Source organism: Argiope bruennichi, chromosome 3 (assembly GCF_947563725.1).
Source record: "Argiope bruennichi chromosome 3, qqArgBrue1.1, whole genome shotgun sequence".
Classification (NCBI taxonomy): domain Eukaryota; kingdom Metazoa; phylum Arthropoda; class Arachnida; order Araneae; family Araneidae; genus Argiope; species Argiope bruennichi.
In genome coordinates, this window is record NC_079153.1 from 137,417,229 (window position 1) to 137,439,307 (window position 22,079).

A 22,079-nucleotide genomic window follows, 5' to 3' on the forward strand; every position below is an offset into this window, starting at 1 on the left:
TTTGAACAGATTTAATTTCGTAGGAAATTTATCAACTGTTACATTCTCTAATTGACTTGCGGGTTATTAATAAGCTGAAATGCACATTTTAATAATCCTCTTATCTTAAAACAATTGGAATCGTTTGTGATGATAATAGTTAAGTTCAGGTACAATTTTTTACAATAGAATTTCTATTTCAGATTTTCTTTTAAAGTTTATTGATTTTCATTTGAGAACTACATTTAGCAAACTTTGACTGTGAATGAATAATGCAGAGAATTGATATAATTTGAAAGTAAAACTATTTTTTACTGTAAATTTTTAGAAAGTTATCCGGAAAAAAGTAGATATTTCTCTTATTTTTTGATTAATTAAAATTCTAATTAAAAATTCAAAAAATCACTTTTCTACCCTCCAAAGTATATATTTCCAAATTTGATAGGCAGACGGCCTGGTGTGTACAGAGCCAGCATATACACATAGAGACAAAAAATTTTTCCTTGTGTTTAAGCATCGGAATTTATTTAAAATACCCATACATTTTCCAGCCAAATACTCTTGCCAACAGATAACATATGTTTTAACAAACCTAGACTAATAAATCCTTACCCCCTTTTTTTCAAAGAGCTACGCATGATTTATTGGCCTTTTATGACCCGTACGCATTTGTCCCACTACCGTGATTTCCTGTTGGCTTCGGAACCGGAGAGTTTCTGCTTCCGATTCCCGAAGAAACTCAATTCCATCGAAGAACCGTCGTGTAATCGGGTCTGGTGTATGTTAAATCCGCCGAGGCCAAACGTCCTCCCGCTGGTGTGGTTTGGAGGGTTGAAGTGGTGTTGTCAGCTCAAGTTTTGTCCTCGTCATCTGACCAAAATTTAAAATTTTGAAGTTCGTCCCAAAATAGCCCTAATGTTGATTTCAAACGGGACGTTAATAAAACTAAACTAAACTGGGATTTTTTTTTAATATTTTTTTTTTTTTCCCTTACCGAAAAGAAGAAGCTCACCCATTAGCACTGAAAACGTTCTTTGAAAAAGCTGCTAATGCCAATGAATGAGGAAAGTGTGCGAGTTTGTTTGAATACAGGTTTGGATGCATTTAAACAGCATTTTTCACTATATGAACAGTCGTAACTTCACAGTGCCATCATCATTATAGAGCTGATCATCGAAATTTCATGGAAGTGAAGGGTATCGCTGACTTCACAAAGAGTATGTATGGATATTTATTGAATTTGAATTGCTAGATAAGATTGTAAAAATAGTAAATAATCCCACGTATCATTTACTTTCACTAAGATACTGAAGATCGTAATTGTTGCAGAGGAAGATACTTACAGAGAACTGATTGCCTTCCTTTAACTTCTTTTTCAATTTACTATTTTTCTTTTCGAAAATTAGAAAAAGGAAGAAATTAAAAATAGTAATTGTTTCGAAATGAAAAAATAAATACAAAAATGAAATTCATTACTTTTATATTGCCTATTAAGTCTTATAATTGAAAAGAAAGTTTAATACAATTAAATACAATGCATTGTTTGTTGACATAAAGTTCAAATTATAAAATATTGCAGGAGGGAATTAACCCAATATTTTCGTACTGTTTTTTGCCTTTGTGGGTAAACAATAATAATTATTTTCATGAGTTAACGTTGTTTCATTTCATCCTATGTTTTTCTATGCTTTTACAGCTAATATTACATAAGGATTAAGTGCCTCTAATTCGAAAAATGAGAATATAAAATCGAACACGGATGTCTATTTAGCTTTTCATTTAGGAAAAAATTGCATATATGTGCAATTTAGAAGATACGCAGCCAAATACATAAAACGAATTCTACCAATTCCAATTTATATGTATCTTAACCTATGATTTACGTTCCAAAAGTTTGAGCCAAAAACGTAAACCAGCTTGTGCAAACTTCGAGCCATTCCACGGTTCGGCAAATCGGCCCTAAGTTGTACGCGCACGACTTATGGAATGTAAATATTGTGCCACAACTGGTTTAATTTTGTGGGATATTTGATAGATAATTACAACCTAATGTAATAATTGTGGTAAATATACAAAATAATTATTATCAATCTCTAAAGCATATCATAAATCAATAACTTTTATTTGTAGTCCGATCGTCATTACCCTAGCATCGTATTGCCGGCAGTTGTAAGTTAATTTCAAAAAAAAGTGCAGCCAAATAAGTCGATCAGTGAAAATATCTGATTTTGCGAAAAAAAATTCCTCTGTAGAAATTCGAATCGCTTTATTTTAGTAAGCCCTGGTAATGACAGTTGATATTGATTGCGGATAAATCTTGACTTGTGTCTTTGAATTTCAACGCAAGGCATTCTTTTGTTTACAATTTTTTTTTATCTCTCCGAACAGAGATAAGATGCATGAAAGAAATTTTGAAACAAGCGAAGGAACTTCCTCACTGCTTGATAGGGAAAGAAATAACAATGGAAGGTAAGTCCTCTCGAAGTATTTTTGTCACCTCTCTTTCCTTCCGTGTTCACTTTTCAAGGAAAATTAATCAGTGATTCTTCTCTGATGAATGCCACTGAGGTCATCTGCTAACCTCAGAACTTATATAGAACAATACCTCCATTTTTGCATAGTTCTTTTTCAGAATTAAACGCCATCCATCACGGTATTTACTTTGACTTCTTCACACTCAACTACAGAATATATCCTAAACATATCATTACAGAGAAAATCAGGAAATGAATAATCTGCTGCAAGCATTTTAGGAGGAAGGGAGTTGATTGGAGCCAGATGATAATACGATGTACAGTCGCTGAAAAAAATAAAGCGGCCACTGCCATCGTTATCGCACAACCATGAAAAAAGCGTCATTTGAAAGGGCTTGATGTATTCTTAAAGATTTTTTAATTAGAAATTTCGTAAGGAGCCGTCTCTATATTGAAATAAGACCAAATTTCTAATGGCAACACTCATTTTTCTTATCAAGTTTTAAAATTATATCGAAAGTTATTGCTTGGAAAAAATTCTATTATTGTAGGTCTTTTCGGTTCGAAATTATGAGCTAACAAAATTGTGACTTTTTAATATTAAAATTAAATTTTGAACTTTTATCCATATCTTAAAACATACAAAGTTATTGACCTAAACTCTTTTTGTTATGAAAATATAAGATATTCTACGCATTTTATATAAAGATTTAACATAAAAAAGGATTTTTAATATGTGGAAAAATTAAATTGCAATGTACTTAAATTTTGACATAAGTGCAAGAAAAGACCATTGTCTGGGGATATGCAAAATTTCATCTCATTCCTGCGAATAGTTTTTTCGTTACATTAAGTCTTCTATATTGCTCCTAAAACGTTGCATTTAGAGGAGTATTCATAAATTTCAAAATATAGACAGCTTTTTATTTGGCATTGAAATGTTGCTCATCATGAACTCTTTGAAACAAATATCATTTTCTGCATCTCTGTAATATGCAAATATATTTAAAAAAATTTGTTAGAAGCAAAAAATATGAAGTAAAAAAAGTATGTATTGCTATAATATTTTATTGACTGTCACTATTTTTAAAAGTGGAGGATAGTGTCCGTCCTTGTAATAAGTTAGAAGTTTTACTCGCCATATCATATTATGCCATTTACAGAATATGTCAAATTCCAGAAAAATGGGAAGTCTATTTCGTAATTATTACTTTGTAATATTTAACTATTTAATTTTACAAGATTATACATATGGCATATATATATATATATATATATATATATATATATATATATATATATATATACACTCATGTCCAAAATTAAGGTCAAAAACATAAAATCTGCGAAAATTGAAAAACTATTCACTGTGTTGCCAGGAAATTTGGCACAGAGGTACACTACAATGGAAGAAAGGACATAGATACATAACAGCGTGGAAAAGATTTTAATTGGAAATTAAGAAACAGGTATATCAAAAAGTGCTACATTATGAATCAGAGATAAAGAGAGGATAATCCACATTTATCGTACAAACTCCACATTTATCTCGGGAAAAGCCTGTCTACTATAGAGTGTGATCACCGTGCACTGCTATACAAGCTTCACAACGAGCTTTAATACTGTTTATGAGGGTGCCAATAAATGCTTGGGGCAACAAAGACCCTTCTTCCAAAAGCGAGGCTTTTAACTCTTGGAGGGTATTAGGTGGGGGGTTACGCTGTGCAATGGCTCTTCCGAGACCATCCCAAACATGTTCAATAGGATTGAGATCCGCAAGACCTCGAGGGCTAGTCCATACGTCGAATATCTTCTTCCTCAAGAAAATCATCAATGATCTGGGCTCTGTGTGGACGCGTGTTATCGTCCATAAACATGAAGTCTGGGCCAAAAGCACCCCGAAACAACCTCACATAGGTTTCAAGGATTTCATTCCTATAGTGATGTTCATTGACAGTACTCGCATCGAAGACGTGCAGTAATGTACGACTGACCAACATTATGCCATCCCAGACAAGGATTCCTCTGCCACCAAATCTGTCGATTTCTTTTACGTAGGAGGGATGTAGCGAGCTCCTCGCTCTCTCCAGTTGAAGATTCGACGAGTGTCCCTCTGTATGGTAAATCTCGACTCATCACTGAAAAGAACGCGCCCCCATTCTTGCTGTGCCCAAGACTGATGTGTTCGGCACCACAACAACCGGGCTTTTCTGTTGGATGCAGTCAAAGGGACGCACTCAACTGGTCGCTGGGCATAAAGGGCCCTCTCTGCAAGACGTCTGTATACTATTTGTCTGGAAAGTCTTATTCCAGACGCAGCAGCAAGGTCACGAGCAAGTTGAGGAGCCGTTGTTAGCCTATGCCGTCGTGCGCTTAATGCCAAATAACGATCCTGTGCAGGCGTCGTTGCTCTGTGACGGCCTTGGCCGGCCTTCCTGGTTACAGTACGACTTGTTTGGAATTGATTCCACAACCTGGATACCACTTTCGGGGCCATTTGCGACCATCCAGCCACCTCTGCTTGAGACTGCTCAGCTTCAAGCCTGCCTACGACTCTCCATCTCAAGGAATCGTCTAAACGATTATTAGAACTCATTCTCATCGGAAACAGGTTAAATTTTTGGTTTTAATGCAATATTCACAAAATTACAAGCAAAAATCCCAGATGCTTAAACGGTAAAATTTTAGTAGTTCCTCAAAAACTAATGCTAAGCAACATTTTTTCCCACAACAAAGGTTAATATCGTGTTACCGGTCCTTCACAATATATAAAATATAATTTGTTTAAATTTTACTGGTAGCCATTTAGAATTATTTTGAAAAACCTTTTTGTGTCCTTAAATTTGGACATATATATATATATATATATATATTATGCCTTTTCTTTTCATCTGCATATAATTCTTTTTTATCAGTAAAATCAAAATTAGCAACGAATTGGAACTGAAAATTTTTTATGCCAATCACAATTTGCATAGAAAGAACTAAATCAATATATCTTTAATTAAAATTCAAATTAAAACTGAAAATTCTTTCTCCCTTTTTTGATACGAATTCCAACTTGATTAATATTCATGCAATAAATAGAATTTTTAAAAATTATACTTAGGAAGATAGAAAAGATAAAATCCAAACGTTTATGAACACTTTATTGTTGAAATAAGCCTTTTTCGGGTGATTTGCGTAGGATTCATGAGAAATATAAATGCAACATTACTATCAGGTTCAGAAATGCAATGCTACTAAATTCTATTTGTTGCATATTGTTTCTACATCGCAGATATAATAGCTGTATGGAGAGCTGTTGGAAAATTTTTGAGGTGTAATCTGGAAAGACAAAAGGTAATTCAACATGTTAGCAAAAATAGGATGCTCGTTTCATATTTTCTTTACATCCGAATGCGTGCACGCAAACTGTTGATGATTCGAACCCCGTTCGCAATGATTTATAAAATGAAGTGAAATGATGCTTCCAACTATTTATGCAAATGTTTTTCACTATATATATAAGAGCGGAAGCACTCGTACGGTAGATACTTAGATCATACTTAGACGTAGATTAAGTTTTTCTTTGTGTGTTCGGAGTCTGTGTCGGTGTGATATTTTATAATGTATTAAATGTTTATTTGTCTCAAGAAATAAAAGACTGTTTTTAAGAAGTCTTCTCAACCTGCAACAATTTATAAGAACCAGACACATGCATTTTTCACTGCTTTATTAGAACATTTTACTCTACGGACCTTACAGACGATTGATCTTGACAATTACAGGGTTTGAACCCAAATATCGTCTGACAACTAAGGTTAAGACAACTGAGGCCCAGGTCCAACGAATTGCAGTATGTGACTAAACGCTGGATTATAGAAGTCGAAGAAGCTTATTTGACGAAAGACTGGACTTTTTGCCAGAAGTTTTCCCGTGCAGAAAAATTTAGACATAACGGATGCTAAGCATGAATGACGCCGGGGAGATCAACTTTAGGATACGACCTTTAGACGATTCGAATTTCCCGCAGTGGAGCAAAGAAATTAAAGTTATACTTCTTGAACGGAACTTGTGGGAGATAGTTACGGAAAAGAAGGTCGAACCGGACATAAAAGATGTAAAGTTGGTAAATGACTTAAAAATAAGGCGAAACAAGGCTTTCGCTACAATTTTTATGAACTTCAGCAACGGTCTACGCCCGATAATAGAAAATGTAGAAGACCCAGTATTAGCATGGAAAAAATTAAAAGACTACTTCCAGCCCGATTCAAGAGCCAGGACGATGGCACTTAAAAATTAATTTTATAATCTTCGCCCAGAACCACATGAAAAAATAGCCATCTATGGAAGCAAACTTGAAAGGATTGCAGAACAACTTCAAGAATGCGGACACCCCATAGACGAACAAGATAGATGTTTTCAAATCTTTCGTTCTCTGCCTGATGAAATGGAGAATGTGATACAAAACATCTACCGCTGGGAGGAAAAGGACTTTAAATTTTTTAAAGTATTGGATGAATTGATTCGGGAGGAAGGAAGACTTCATCAAAGGAAAGCTGACCGGCCAACTGCTACATATGCGACAACCACAAGAAAGAAAGGATACAAGGAAAATCTCGTGTGTTTCCATTGCAATAGAAAAGGACATTTTAAAAGAGTCTGCCCTTTGCGAAAGAAGGAACAGGAGAAACAACCCAGGACAGAAAGGCGAAAGAAAGAGTGAGGTAATACTGCTTCAAGGTCCCGAAGTGGGGAGAGTTTGTTAATGGAGGTGTTAACAACTGAGATGCAACAACAACCTTGGATTTTTGATACAGCGACGACCTCTCATTTTTGCAACTCAAGGGAGATGTTCCTGGATGATTTCGTCACCATCAACAACCAGATTTTGACTGGAGCAGTGGATGGTCAAACCAGTCATCAAAGGAAAAGGTACTGTAAAATTAATGTTTGGTCATGTTGAATTATTACTCAGAGATGTAATGTATACACCCAAATTGCGTGGTAATTGAATCTCAGGACCATGTATTGACCAAAAGGGTTCTAAATTTGTAGGCAATAACGGGAAAATAAACATTTTTAGAAAAAAGGGGAAGTTATGTACTGTCAAATTGTATAATGGACTTTATTATATATTTCTTGACAAATGTTTAAATTTAAGTGATGACGATAATGAGTATCAAAGTGATAGTGTACATAATGTGAATGAAATGTGTAATTTAAATGTGTCTAATGTAAAACCTAATCTTAAATCATGTATCAAAACTAAAAATGGGAAACCAGTAAAAAGCGTTAAATTTGCCAGTAAAAGTTTAGCCGAGTGGCACGCAAAACTTGCCCATATAAATGTGGATGCAATAGTAAGAACAAGTAAAATGAAATGTTTGTATGGTTTACCTGAACTTAAAGGCTCAGTTCGTGACTGTAGGCCCTGTAAAGAAATCAAGTTTAAACGTGTTAGCTTTAAACCCATTAACAGAATTTTTACCAGAAAACCTCTTGAATTGGTACACACTGATTTGTGTGGTCCGTTGCCGACTACATCTATCCACGGACATAGATATTTTATGACTATAATTGATGATTTCTCACGAAAAATATTCTGTTTTCCTTTAAAATCTAAATCAGAAGCATTGAAGACTTTTGTTAAATTTCAAAAACGTGCAGAAAGGTTCTTAAAATAAAAAATGTTCGTTCGGATAACGGTCTAGAATACGTAAACAACGAATTCAAGGAGTATTGCGAAAATCTCGGGATTAAACATGAACTTACAAATGTATATACCCCGGAACAGAATGGCATCGCGGAACGGTTTAATTATACCGCCGTGGATGGCATTAAAGTTTTATTACGTGATAGTGGGTTAAACACCGGATTTTTGTCGGAAGCATTACTACATTTTGTCTACAGTTGGAACCGAATATGCCATAATAAACAAAACAAAACCCCTTTCGAAATATATGGAGGAAAACAACCATCTGTAAAGCACATGAAGCCTTTCGGAATCCAAACCTACATAGGTATCCCAAAACACTTAAGGAAGAAATTCAATGCAAGAGCAAAACCGGGAATTTTAATAGGTTATACACTTCGAACGAAAGGGTATCGTATTTGGAATCCAGAAACGCAAAAAATAATTGAAACAATAAACGTTAGGTTCGAAAACAAATTTCCCGAAAAAGAAAAACCTCAACCTGAAATATTTAAGGAAAGTGACCTGGACCCCCAACTTTCAGAATTACCCGAAGTAGGACTATAGAAACAGTTTCTGAAGATGAATATCAGGACTGTCCAGGGACATTACCCGAACTCGATTCAGACCCAGAGGGGGTGGGATGGGAAACTGACGGATACTGCACCGGGACACCTAAACCTCAGGTGGAAAAAAGAATAGTAAATTGGTTAAAGAAGGTACCCCGCGAAAAAGGTTCAAATGATATTTACTATACAGAGGAAAACATGAAAATGAGATTGAGATCGCTAGGGAAAATAGAACAGTACTGCGAGAAAAATAATATTAAGTTTCAAAGTGAACTAATTGATTTTTCACGCAAGAATAAATTTAGTGGTGTTGTAATTGGGGACCAAACACCAGAAGCAAGAATTTCATGTCGAGACTTCAACCCCCCAACAGATTATGACTCTGAATGACTAGAGGATGGGATAAAAATTCCATCTTGTTATCTACATGCCTTAAAAACACCTCAAAGAAGGGAATGGATGAAAGCAATGCAGAAGGAACTAGAAATAATGAGGGAAAGAAAGGTATGGGATTTAATACCTAAACTCGCTAACGCTAAAATTCTAGGTTCCAGATGGGTTTTTAACATAAAAAGAAACGCGCAAGGGAAAATAGGGAGATACAAGGCTAGACTGGTAGCACAAGGTAATCGTCAAAAAAGGGGTGAAACCTATGACGAGGTTTTCAGTCCTGTCATTAATTTTAGTATCATTCGATTTTTTTGCACTGTTAGTTGGTTATAACAAATGGTTTAATCTGCAATGCGATGTCCAATGTGCATATTTGTACGCCCCATTAAAACAGTATATCCTAATGAAACAACCTCCAGGTTTAGAAAAAGGTGAAAGCCATGTATGTAAGCTGAATAGGGCAATATATGGTTTACATCAATCTGGAAGGGAGTCATTCTTTGAAATTAATAGTAAATTAAAAGAGTTAGGTTTTGAAAAAATTTCGTGGTGTAACTGCGCTTATAAATTTGGTAAAAACGTTGTACTTTTACTATATGTAGATGACCTTGTGATTTTTGGTAGAAGTGAAACAGATGCAAATGAAGCTGTTAAACTATTAAAATGACATTTTGATTTGAAAATTCTAGGGAAAACGAAAAGATTACTAGGGGTAAATTTTGTACTTCCATTAAAACAAGCTTCATCATCTAATCAGATCAATTTCAAATTTCCGGTTGTTTCTTCCAAGGACTTGCAGACAATTGAGAAACATACTCAGCCCATCTTAATTATCTGGATTAGGTATACTTTGTATTTCTTTTATTTCGCGCTAGTTTGATTTAATACATTATGATGAGAATACTGATGATAATTTTTTTCTTGTCTACTTTTGTAACAAATATTCATTTTTAAGTCTGGAGAAATAGGTAGTAAAGTCAGATAAATCTTCAAATACATATTTGGTTAATTTAAAATAATAATAATAATTTAAAACAATCTATTAATTATTACTGCATAAAGACATTTAAATGTTCTTTAATTGCATATATGAATATTGTATTTTTGTATTGTATATATTTTTGATTGAATAGATACCCTGAATAATTATTTAACAAAAGAATGAATCATGTTATTTTCATCTAGTTTAATGATTAGTAGTAAAGAAAAACAGAGAGAAATTTAAGCACCTCTTTCCTGTTTTCTTTTGATAAAGGACCTTTTTGAGAGCACTGCAATAGTTGCTTTTACCTTCATTCAATTTAAAATCATGTTAATTTTTAAATTATTAGAATCGCGATAGGTTTACAATTTCTACTTAAATATTGATGCAAATGTGGTTCAGAGGTGCATAAATTCCAGATAATATTTTTAAATATTCATTATCATTAAAGCAAAACTATAAGCACTATATTTAATAGAAGGAGAGTATAGATTTTGAGGCTCCCCCCCCCCATTTATTTCCATAGCCCACTATACCTGCAATACCACGCTTACATCTGTTTAGAGTATATTTTACAGCGCCATCTGAAAGAGCAGAAACCTGACACACTCTTGAGCCGCGTTCCGACGACCTGTGCGCACCTTGAGACAGACTCATTTTGCCCTCTCTTGTGGTTTTCCTGAGTTCTTTGACGTCTGTTCATTTTACCGAGAATCTGCGGGAAGCTCCGAACCGACGTCCACAGGCGGAGATAGATCAGCAGGCAGATTTACGACCGTAAAGGCCACAGGTGGTCGGAAAGCGGCTTTAGCACTCACCTTAGATTGGAATAAAAGTTTATTTATAAATGGCGAATACGCAATTCACAAAGTATATCAAACAACAATCAAACAAATCTAATGTAATTGAAGAAAAATCCAGTGATCTAATTCTTAAAAATATGAACATAGAAGTATAGCATTAACACCAAACACAGAAATTGACATTTTGCGCTTCAAATAAACTTACACAATTAATGATTAATATTGTTGGAATAAGCGTGTTGTACTGAGCGTTTTGTGTTCCCTTCGAGAGTTTTAATGAAAAAGGGGAACAGGCATTTCCGTCGTGTTTATTTCAAAATTCTTCCTATACATCACACATTTCTGGGATGATGTTCATCGTTGATTTAAACAATGTAATTCATTTTAAAAGAAAAGTTTTCACCTTGCTGTGAAAAGATAAATATTTTTTTTTTCCAAAAATTACTCAAAGAATTTACTGATATTTAAACCTCTTTAAAAAAATTTCTCGGTTTCAGAGTGTATATCAAATAAAAAATTCTTTTCTCAACTAGAAAATGAGAAGGAGTGAGTGGAGAAGTTTCCCAGATTTCGTTGTCAGATATGCAATAGGTTTGAAACTACCATTGCTTCTAAAAACGCAGTTTTGAATTTCTAAAGAGAGAGAGATGACATAATCTGAAATTAAATTTTAATCTGTATCTCATAGACCCCCCCCACACACACACACCACCACCACCACCACCACCATAGATTCTTTTTAGCACTAAATTTCCAAGCAATACACCTGGAAGAAAATATAGTGTTAACTAAAAGTTTAAATTGTAAGTCAAACATTCTCTATATTTATAACTAGCCGTCTTTAGGTACTTGCTGGTTCTCCAGGATTAATGCTCTATGAAATTTTCAATTAAATATTTATATACTTTGAATTCTTAACCCTCCAGCTGCTTAGAACCCTCCGCGGATTAGCAATTCTATTCAGAGCATTTTCTATTACATCCCGCGTTTTTCGTAGTTTAGACTGTTTATTTTTTCGATTATAGATTTTTATTATATTATATTATATTATTGTGTAATTTAGAGTATCAGTTCACTTTGTTTGAAAAATATTTGAACTTGTTTTTAAACATTGCATCTAAATAGGGATTTTAAAACATTACGCAGTCGGAGAATTAACAGCGTCTTCAGCAAAATATTTTTAAATTTCAAATTTCGGTAGTCACATAATTCATATTATTATAGAAGTCTTACGATATTTTATTTATTTTACTAGATATCTCTCTAAATTGCTGTCTGCTGTAGTAAGATTTTAATGATTTCGAATGGGAAGAGGTTAAATTTAACTAAATACGAAAACTTTTTTGTTGAAACCAAACACATTTTAAAAAAAAAATCAAATGCTGAAGGATCGAAAATCGAATCTTTCAGCATTGTAATCTTATTTGTACTACAGAATATATTTTTTTATTATTATTTATGCAATATTTCTAAGAATTATTCAATAAAAAATTTTCTGATTCATAATAAATTACAGATTTACTTTCAAACAAATTTAAATACAGTAAATAATATATATAAATTTTAATCAATAAATGTACTTCTAAAACAAATTCTGAAATCGAAAGCTTATAGAATCCTTCGATCCTATAAATCATATTTAGTAAAATTATCTTGACACTCTAACGTTACAGTCTTCTGCAACCAAATCTGAACGAGTTATAAAAACTCTAAATTTCGTTATTTTATGACAATTAACAATTTCATTATTTTAGACAATCACTCTTGTGGAACGTCCAAGAGCTGAAGGGCATGTTTTCTACAAGACGGCTTATGGAAAGGTCTAAACTCGCGCATTTTTTTAATAGAATAGAGATATTCAAATTTTCATAACTCAATCCGTTTTAATTGCAAAAGTGTGGCGTTTTTTTTTATTTCACATATTAGTGCCCCAAGAATATTTTATTAAATATTACTCATAAAATAGATGATTTGCATAAAAATTCATAAATTTTTAATTCATCAGAATCTTTATCGATTCAAACAACATAGAATATAATTATTTATTTCATTCAGATCATTTTTGTAAAATACATACTTCAATTAATAAAGTTTTAGAAATTAACTGTTTGTACCTGATTAGAGTGCTATCCTATATATATTAAACTACGTATGCCTTAAATAAAACTGAATTCTTGAATTAATAATAGAGTCATTTTAAAACGTCATAGAAAACCTTTTCTCGCATTCATTTTTTTTTAAATAATACATTTCATATTTATTCCACTACCTACAAACACGTGCTTCATATGACACTTCATTAGGGTTTAGTCATTGCAATTTGGCTCCCAAAGTGCCAAATTCTAGTTTTGTCCTTCTAATAAATTCTAATTTTATAAATTTAGTATGGAGATAAATGAAAATACTTTTATTGTCTTTTTTGGTGTTTCTAAAAACATTGATTTACATTTTCTTTAATATATATTTCAAAAATAATTTGCTTTTTAATACTCATCATTTATATCAGATTACAACTTCAACAAAAAAACTACATGTTTAAAGCTAATTTCGAATCCTTCAATATTCATAAGGATTTCCCCTCAGTTCTCAAATCAGAATGATTGTTGGTGCTGATTAATGATTGTAATTAATCAAGTTTGCATACATCTACATAAATGGAAATTTTTTTTCCAATTCATTTTTCAATATTTTTAATAAATTAATTGTAATTTAATGGGAATTTTTATTTCCAATTCCATTAATTAGCCGTAATTGGTGGGATAGACCGGGGCTAGATGCTATAATTTATTCAAAAAAAAAAAAACACCATTTTTTTTAAAGACGCAGCTCAAATACTTTCGAAAACCACTCTTAAACTTTCTCTCTCTTTAATACATGAACTCTATGTATTAAACATCCGTTATATAAAAAATGACTATGTAACGATAGTTAAATAACAATAACAGTTTCGTGTATCCATCTATATCGCAACAACTTGTTCCTTTGTTACACTATGTGGAGTAATTTGTTAATTTGTTTCATTCTATATATTAGCGATTAAAGCAAATATTTTTATTTTTATATAAGGTATACAAATATAATTGCTTCTGTTTATTTTATGTATTCTGTGGGACAATGATCTATAACTTTATTCATAGTGCACTCTATTTCATAAATTATTCCGATGAACCATCATTATAATTAATGTCTGAATATCAGTTTTTACACATATCTAATTAGCGATATTAATTCTATAATCATAAGACTATTTTAATCAGTTGCGACATTGAAGCCAGCTTAAATTTTGATTGTTTCGGAAACTTATGCAGTATCAATTATCATCCTCTTAGTCATTAGATGCCTGCTACTGAACTCTTTTCCTTCCTTTATTTGTCTGGGTTGATTCTGTTGTTCTTTCAGTGCCTGGTAGTTTTCTATTTATAATTTGTCACTTTGGAAAGTATTTCTTATATGTGAATATCTTGAAATAAAACTCACAATCACAAACAAACTAACAAATTTTCTATCTTCAGTTTTTTGAAAATGACTTTATTTTCTGAGAACTAACATGAAGATCTCTTCCTTCCGGTCGAAGTAAAAAGACTTATTTCTAATACAAATGACTTCTTATAATGTAAATGGGATTCCTTCTGATAGGAATACGGTATATAGTAGGAGATCCTATTTTTGAATCACTGCTTCGCACATTTTTTGCGATATTGCGTCCCTCAAGCGAGTTTAGTGGCTATGAGGAATAAACCACGGCCGAGAGCAAGAAATTTTCATTTCCGAAAATGGCCTGAAAAGATGGCTGGATTTCAGACTCGAAGAAACCTGTCATAACAATGAAAAGGCCAATTTTATTGTAGAAGAAATGTCAAACATTATCGGAGACTTTTCAGGGCTTTTCCTTAGCCAAGAATCAATGAAACTAAAGTGAGTTTTTTGAAAGATCCAAACACAGACAAACCAGTCAAATGGTTGCAGTTTAAGTCAGGATTGGAAAAAACTTTTTATGTTTCTTTTTTTTTAAAATTTTTTTAATGAAAACAATCCTTTCGTATCCAGTGTTGGACATTACGACATCCAGTGTTGGTAAACTTTATCGAAAATGATTAACGTGCAGAAGAAATAGCACAGGAATTTAATTGACAGGGAATTCATTGAATTTCTTTAGTATATTTTGAAAAATATTTTATGAAGCAGCAAAAATCCTGCCCTAACATCTACACAAATTTATTCGTTGAGCTCGCACTTATTTCGGATGGAGTTTGAATGGAAGTAATATTTAAACTTTCCACAGAAAAACAAAGTAGAGAATGAAGTCATCTAATTAGGAAGTTAAATAAATTCGCATGTCAAAGGGTTAAATTTAGTAGCTCTACTCAGGACAACTGCCTACAGATGACGTAAGAAGACATACGTTTTATCCATTAAAAGCCGACAGCGTGCTACTTGAAGAACTTTCAAATTTAGTCCAGTTCATTGCAATTTATATTCAATTTTGTATTGACTAATTAAAGTTTATATTTCCTTAGAATATTTCATTAGAAAGTTCATTATAAAATTTCGAAGGTTTCTCTAGGTACTATTGAAACTCGCATCTCATATTCGTCTGTGAAAATCTATCGAAATAATTTTATTGACAGTTTTAGGTAAAATTGATTCTGGATTTGAAATAAAAACCGATTCATTAATGTAATTTATATACACCATTTCGGAGAAATAGCTTTAAAAATTAATAGAATTGATCTATGTTGTTTAATTAATAAAATTCCATTACCATTAAAATAGTTATACGATTAGAATTAAAACATCATATTGATTAGAATTGAAACTTATGATTACTAGCTTATCATTCATTTTATAGCAGAATCTCTGGAATATCATGAAAACAATTTCACATTCACTAGCAATCTTTCATAACGAACCTGTCGTCTCTTCTTCCGCTGCCTCTAGAAATATTACTCCTCCTGTACGTCTTTCTTTTATACTTTCTCATATCAACTTTAAAAAGAAAACATGTAGTATAAAATTAAATATACAAAGCAAGTTGCTACACTGTAGCAACCTAAGGGAACAGTAACAAATTTCCCTTCGTAAATATTCGACTTAATATATTGAGTGGTATTGTATAGAACTTTTAAATGTAACGTCATTTACTGGAATCCAGGCTTTCTCGTAGTACTAACCTTGTACAGATATTCCCAAGAATTTTGAAACAATTTTTAAAAAAATTAAAATTGCAAATAACTACATAATCAATGACTTTTTTTTTTTTTTTTTTTTGCTACTAATTGCAGGTAGGTCATAAGTCGCCGAGGAAATCAAACGAATGACAGCAACTATCTAGCCAGAGAAAAGCGAGTTTCAACTAACGGTTAATATAAAATTCAAATTTAACCACTTACTCTTGGTAAGAGTCAACTCCAGTTTCCCCTACTTTATTCCGAAACAGAACTGATAGTTAATTTCTCCGAAATCTCATGAAGAAAATATAAAACATTTGGTGAAAATCATCTTGGATTTATTTAAAGAATCACACATATGATTTTATTTTATATCATAACCAAAATTTACATAGTAAGTATTTCATAAACTTTATATGCAAATTTAATATGTATTTTCATATGATATATTAATATAAAATTTTAACATTTCAAAAATATCAAATATCAAAACATGCTTTTTTTTGCCAAAAATCATAAAAACAGACATTTTTTGAACTTGCATTGTACTTATATCTCCTTAACGTCATCACAAAAGTGAAAGATTCATTCAATGAAAAATTTTATGCGTTTTAATTTGCGTGTTGTCAAACTATCTAAGAAATGTGTCTATTGGGATTTCTTTTCTTCGCCAATGATTCACAAATAAGTTCAATAATTCAAGATTCTGGCATAGAACACAATCCAGAAATCAATGAAAACTTGAAAAAACTCAGTTTTAAATGGCTGTAGGAATTAAAACAATTTCCAGCTTTTCCAAAATTAATCGATGGAAAGATCCTTTTTCACCCTGGCCTATTTTAAAATAATTCGAAGCAAATGTTTTCCTTATAACAGTTTTTAAAATAGAAAAACTGGAATCTATAAAATTTGAAATAAAAATGCAATATTTGTGTAGAATTAAAATTTCAAAATTTAGTTTTAATTTTTCTCTCTTAATAGGGTCATCTCCTTGTTGCTTTAATTCTTCCAATTTTTTTAAAATCTAGAATAAATGCAAACCTTTAAATCATTAGTAAAGAAATAAAGCTACTCAAAAAGGTGCGTTTTGTAATTGTTCTCACAAAGTACATTATTCGGCATTTTGAAGTCTACACAATAACATCATTAAACACTTCTTTTAAAGAAAAAAAATCCTCTAAATATTGTTATGGTTTCAATAGATATCATTTTAGTTTTCTCCGTGCTTTTGAAGGGGAGATAAAAAATGAATGAAGCATTTGTTCTCCCTAAAAAATCTTTCGTTGTTTAGATAATGTTGAACTATGCTAGGAGCAAAAAGAATGAAAGAAAAGAAGTACTTGCAAGGAAAATAAAAGGCGTCATTTTTTAGGGGTAAAATTCGCTATCTCCACAACTACGTTTTCATTCCTACGTAAAACAATTTTTGACCACACCTAATACGATTAGCAGATTTTCCAAACACTTGCAGAATGTATAGAATAAGTTTAACCTCAATCCACTAACCGAATTTTTTTAAAAATGTTTTCTATAGTAAACATCTGAAAAAGCTGATTTCCATTCTGTGGTTTCTTTTTCTGACCGTATTGTGGGAGAAAGTAATTTGTAACCTTAATTCAGTGTCCGTCATCTATAATCATTTCGCCATAATTTAAAAGATATTTAAAGGGGGAAAAAAAGGAATTGTTTACAACAACCCCATTTGAAATCGAAAGAGATTAAATGATATCAAAATATTTATTTAGAAGATAATGAACAATTACAAAAGTGAAACGTCTGTTTCATTTAAAAAATCATTGAATTCCAAAATGTTATTTTGTCACATTTCTCCTTTTTAACACAAAAAGTTTACTTGGTTTTCCAACCGACAAATTATTCTAGTTTGAAAATCGGGAGTAAATTTCTTTTGATTTTATGACTTAAAGATAGAAATCTTGATATTGTTTCCCTCGCTTCATCAAATCACTTTTAAAACTTCGAGGAACAAAATTATTCAAAATAAAAATTGAGAAATCCAGTGACAGTAAATTGTCTTGTATTGATTACTCTAGAAAACTCCGTTCTTTTTCCTCCAGCAAGAAACAGAATGAGTTTAAAGATTAAACTAGCCTTGAAACTTAACAAGGTATCGATTTGGTAGTATTATTGTAATGAGCGCACTTTATGATAAGCATCTGAGGAGGCTTCTTACAGAATTCAGGGATTTTTAATCTTTTTTCAAATGTCTTGAAATACATATTGTGGAATTTCCTTGATAAATCGAATTAAAATAATGTCATTCATTCTCTCTGTCTCTCTCTCTCTCCAACTTTTTCTTTGCAGTGCTAATTCTGTCCCCAGATTTCAATTAAAGTTTCTAAACTCAGAAGAAAATAAAACTAAGAGGATTAAACTTTTTCAAATTATGCCCTTCATTCATTGATGGGAACAAGTATATCTGCATAAATCCCCGATTCTATTTTGCAAAAGAAAAGGAACCATATTTCAGAAAGGTTGTTATTATCGGACTTGATACTATTCACGACGGATGAAAATGTTATCTCCGTGGTGCCACTCACATCCAATGGAAACGTCTTTTACATTTAATTTTATTTTATATGCAAACTGCCATTTCCTATAATGGGATCAATAATAAAATCCTAGTCATTAATACTGACATTTTATATTGGCGAACTGAAAAAAAAAAAAAAAACGTTTTTTAAAAACATGTAGCTTGCAGATATTTTCATCTTTCTCTCAATATTGTTACGGATTTCACCTCCGCCGCAGGGTTCACTTGATAGCGGGTGTATGGTGAAGAGAACAACCAACAGGCCTCAATAGAAAACAACGACGACGTTTATTTACACGAAGACACAAAGACGACGAGTGCACAGGCGACATATATTTACAGCCGAGACGAACACAGGACAGCACACAGCAGCCCACTACATCAGACAGTGGCCCACAAGTAGTAATCGTCCACAGCACACAAAGAGGCCAGACAGAATCCAGCAGGAGAGGGGTTCCTCGGAGCTTTGCTCTACGGTCTCTCCAACGGCTGAACTTCTCACTGTCTTCTCTCTCGTTTGCTGCCGACTCGCTACTTCTCACAACTTGCTACTACACACAATATACGACGCTTCCTCCACAGTAGACAACAGGATTCGTCAAGCCGCAGTTCAGCACTCGCTCCACACAACGCTGGTAATTCGCCGTTGCTTCGCTATTATTTGGAAGGCTCGTTACTTGTCGGTGACTCCGACTACTCATCCCGCAGCTTGTGAGTGCCGGTCTTTTATAGTTCCGGGAGGAGGGGCTAGAATCTTCTAGACCAATCAGGCATATCTCGGTTCCAAATAGACGGATCGACAATGGACAACGGACGGATCGATTCTCGAAGTTTCGAGCATTATCCATTTTGTCGCCAAAGTCACCAAATTCATCGCCAAGTAGCCAAGCTCTGGGATCACTGGCTCGACATCCGGCAGCATCCAATACAGATGACTGTAAAACGGTCTTTTTTATGATGACACTATTCGCGCTGGGAAGCAAAATTACAGGTTTGTAACAATATTCATTTTTATTTTATAAAGAGTTAAACAGCGATTCTGTTTTGGATCATTTTTTGCAATAAGCATATATTTTGCTGTTAAAAAATGTTTTCTTAAATGAATCTCTATTAATCCGTCTGTCTTTCGGCCTGTCGGAATCGCGATTCCTCGACAATAAAAAGATCGGGCTAACAGAGGCGGCTTTCGCTGATGACGTCGAAGCAGCGCGGATTTGCTTCGACGGAACCGAGCGCAGTAGCAGTGTCTGAACTCGCAACGCAAAGCACTCGATTTGTTTCTCTACAGAGATCTAAATGTAAAATTCCACTTCACCTTACATTCCGAAGAATAAACAAATTCATAATAAAGTCTCATTTTGTCCTCAAAAATTTTCCCTGTACAGTAATGGTCACAATGAGGAGGGTGGACTCGATAGGGAAAAGTCGAACTATGTGAGTTCAAGATGCCATGAGCTGCTCATTCATTTTTCGGGATGAAAATTCTTTTTTTAAAAATTCAAATCTAGATATACACATTTTTTTAATATTATATCATAATTTAGGCTCTTTTCATCATTTTGAGTGAAAATTGAATGATATGAATCTTACAATGCTTAGCTCTGTCATCACGATTTTTTTATAAACGAAATAACCATTATTTTACTGAGATATTAGTAATTTATCATGGTATGAAACTATTTTTACATAATTCAGATGATATTCCCAAACTGCTTGAAAATTATCTCCCCATATGTTGCAAAGATCTAAATGGATTTTTTGAAGACGATATCTATTTCATTCACTCATTCAGTGAAATAATGAGTCATCGAATTTCCCTTTCTAGGATTACTAAATTGCAACATTTATTTAAAAATAATTTCATTTAATTATACTTTGTTACTCTTTGGAAATATAATGTTTGGAAAATAATAATGGCCTAACAAATTACCATTAAAATTTACTGCAGAGAGGTCTTTAATCGAAAACAATAAAAAATAACTATTTGAAATTCGCAATTAGTCAAAACTAATTAACTTCTAAGATCTGAAAATTACAAAAATCTAAATGATGTTTTAAGGGAATTTGGTATAAGGTGTTTAAGAATATTAAGTAAAAGGCATATAACGATAGTCTAGCAATTTGCATACTGGATTTCATATTGTAAACATTATTATTGCTATTTTAGAATTTTCATTCATTATTAATTAAGTTTCTATTTCTTTATTTCATTCGAGAGAAAATTTAATATTGAGACAGTTTTCGGTTTCTGTTTCTTAACATGAATTCACAATTCAAATAATCGCACGGTCTGATAGCGATACTTTGCAAGGTTAGAGAGAATATTTCTTTCTAATTTACAGCTTTAAATTTTCTAAATGTCGACAGTTTGGAAAATGAGTGCAACTTTGCCTTTCAATTTTCGTGAATACGTCGTACATTGAACAGCACAACTGCACTCAAATGATCAAGACTGACAAATAAGCTCCTGAAAAACCAAATCATGAATATTTAAAAGCATTCTTTTGCTTGATTTCCAAGATAATTACTCCTAAATAAGGAAATATTTTGCATTAGAAATGCCTGTAATAAAAATTATTTACTGGAGTTTTTTTTATTATTTACTGGAGAGGGTGGGAATACAGTTTTCCTTAATCAATATAAATTAGTCCAAAATACCGTCACTTGTCTATGTAAATTAGTCCTAAAAATATTCCGAAAAAACTTGAAATAAAGTTGAATAAAAAAAATGGATATATTTTGATTGAATTTCAAATGGTGGGAATACAATAACCACATATCATATGATTACTTTTAGCCAATAACTGAGGTTAGAATAAATTTATTCTTTTATTTTCAACCATGTAAAATATCTTCTTCCTATGAAATGAGAGTTCCCCAACTCGGGGACTGCCTTCTAGTATTTCTTCAAGCCATTAGAATCATATAGGATTCAAAGCTTTATAAATAAGAGAGTAGATGTTCAAAATTCCCGAAAGTTCTTTACCGATTGTTTTGAAATTTTGTCACAACGTTGCATTCGAATACATGCGTGTTTTTATATACTTATAATATATATGTCATACCTCTGACAAGTTAAAAAAAAATATGCTTTTTAAAAAAGACGGCACCATCTGTGAGATGTCAAAGTCACACAAGCGATACTAAATATTTTAGGATTCCAATTCAACGTCTTCGATTTTTTTAAAATTCCATTTCTGTGTTTCCGATCGCATTGTTAAATTGAATTTTCATAGATCTTGATTTATTTTCGTTTTGATTTAATTATTTCATATAACATTACGTTGGCATTGAGCTATATCGTTTTATTGTAGCATTTATTTCGTAAATATATTTTTAATTGTTTTGCATTCCGTTTTTTAACTGTTTTTCCATATTTAGTAATGTAAATGGGTGTGGAATCGAGTTTTGTCGATTAATTTTCATTTAAAATCGAATTATATTTTGAAATTTACCTCTTAAGAGTGCGTGTGGACTGAAATAATT

The 22,079-nt window shown here is 32.4% G+C and overlaps 1 long non-coding RNA gene across 1 annotated transcript in view; it reads left to right on the forward strand.

Annotated features, from left to right (window-relative positions):
• Window positions 1–22,079, forward strand: part of LOC129962534 (uncharacterized) — a 32,962-nt gene that overhangs the window by 5,893 nt on the left and 4,990 nt on the right. The window contains exon 2 of the long non-coding RNA XR_008783920.1: window positions 2,368–2,448. This is a non-coding gene — a long non-coding RNA (uncharacterized LOC129962534). The remainder of the gene's footprint in view (window positions 1–2,367; window positions 2,449–22,079) is intronic.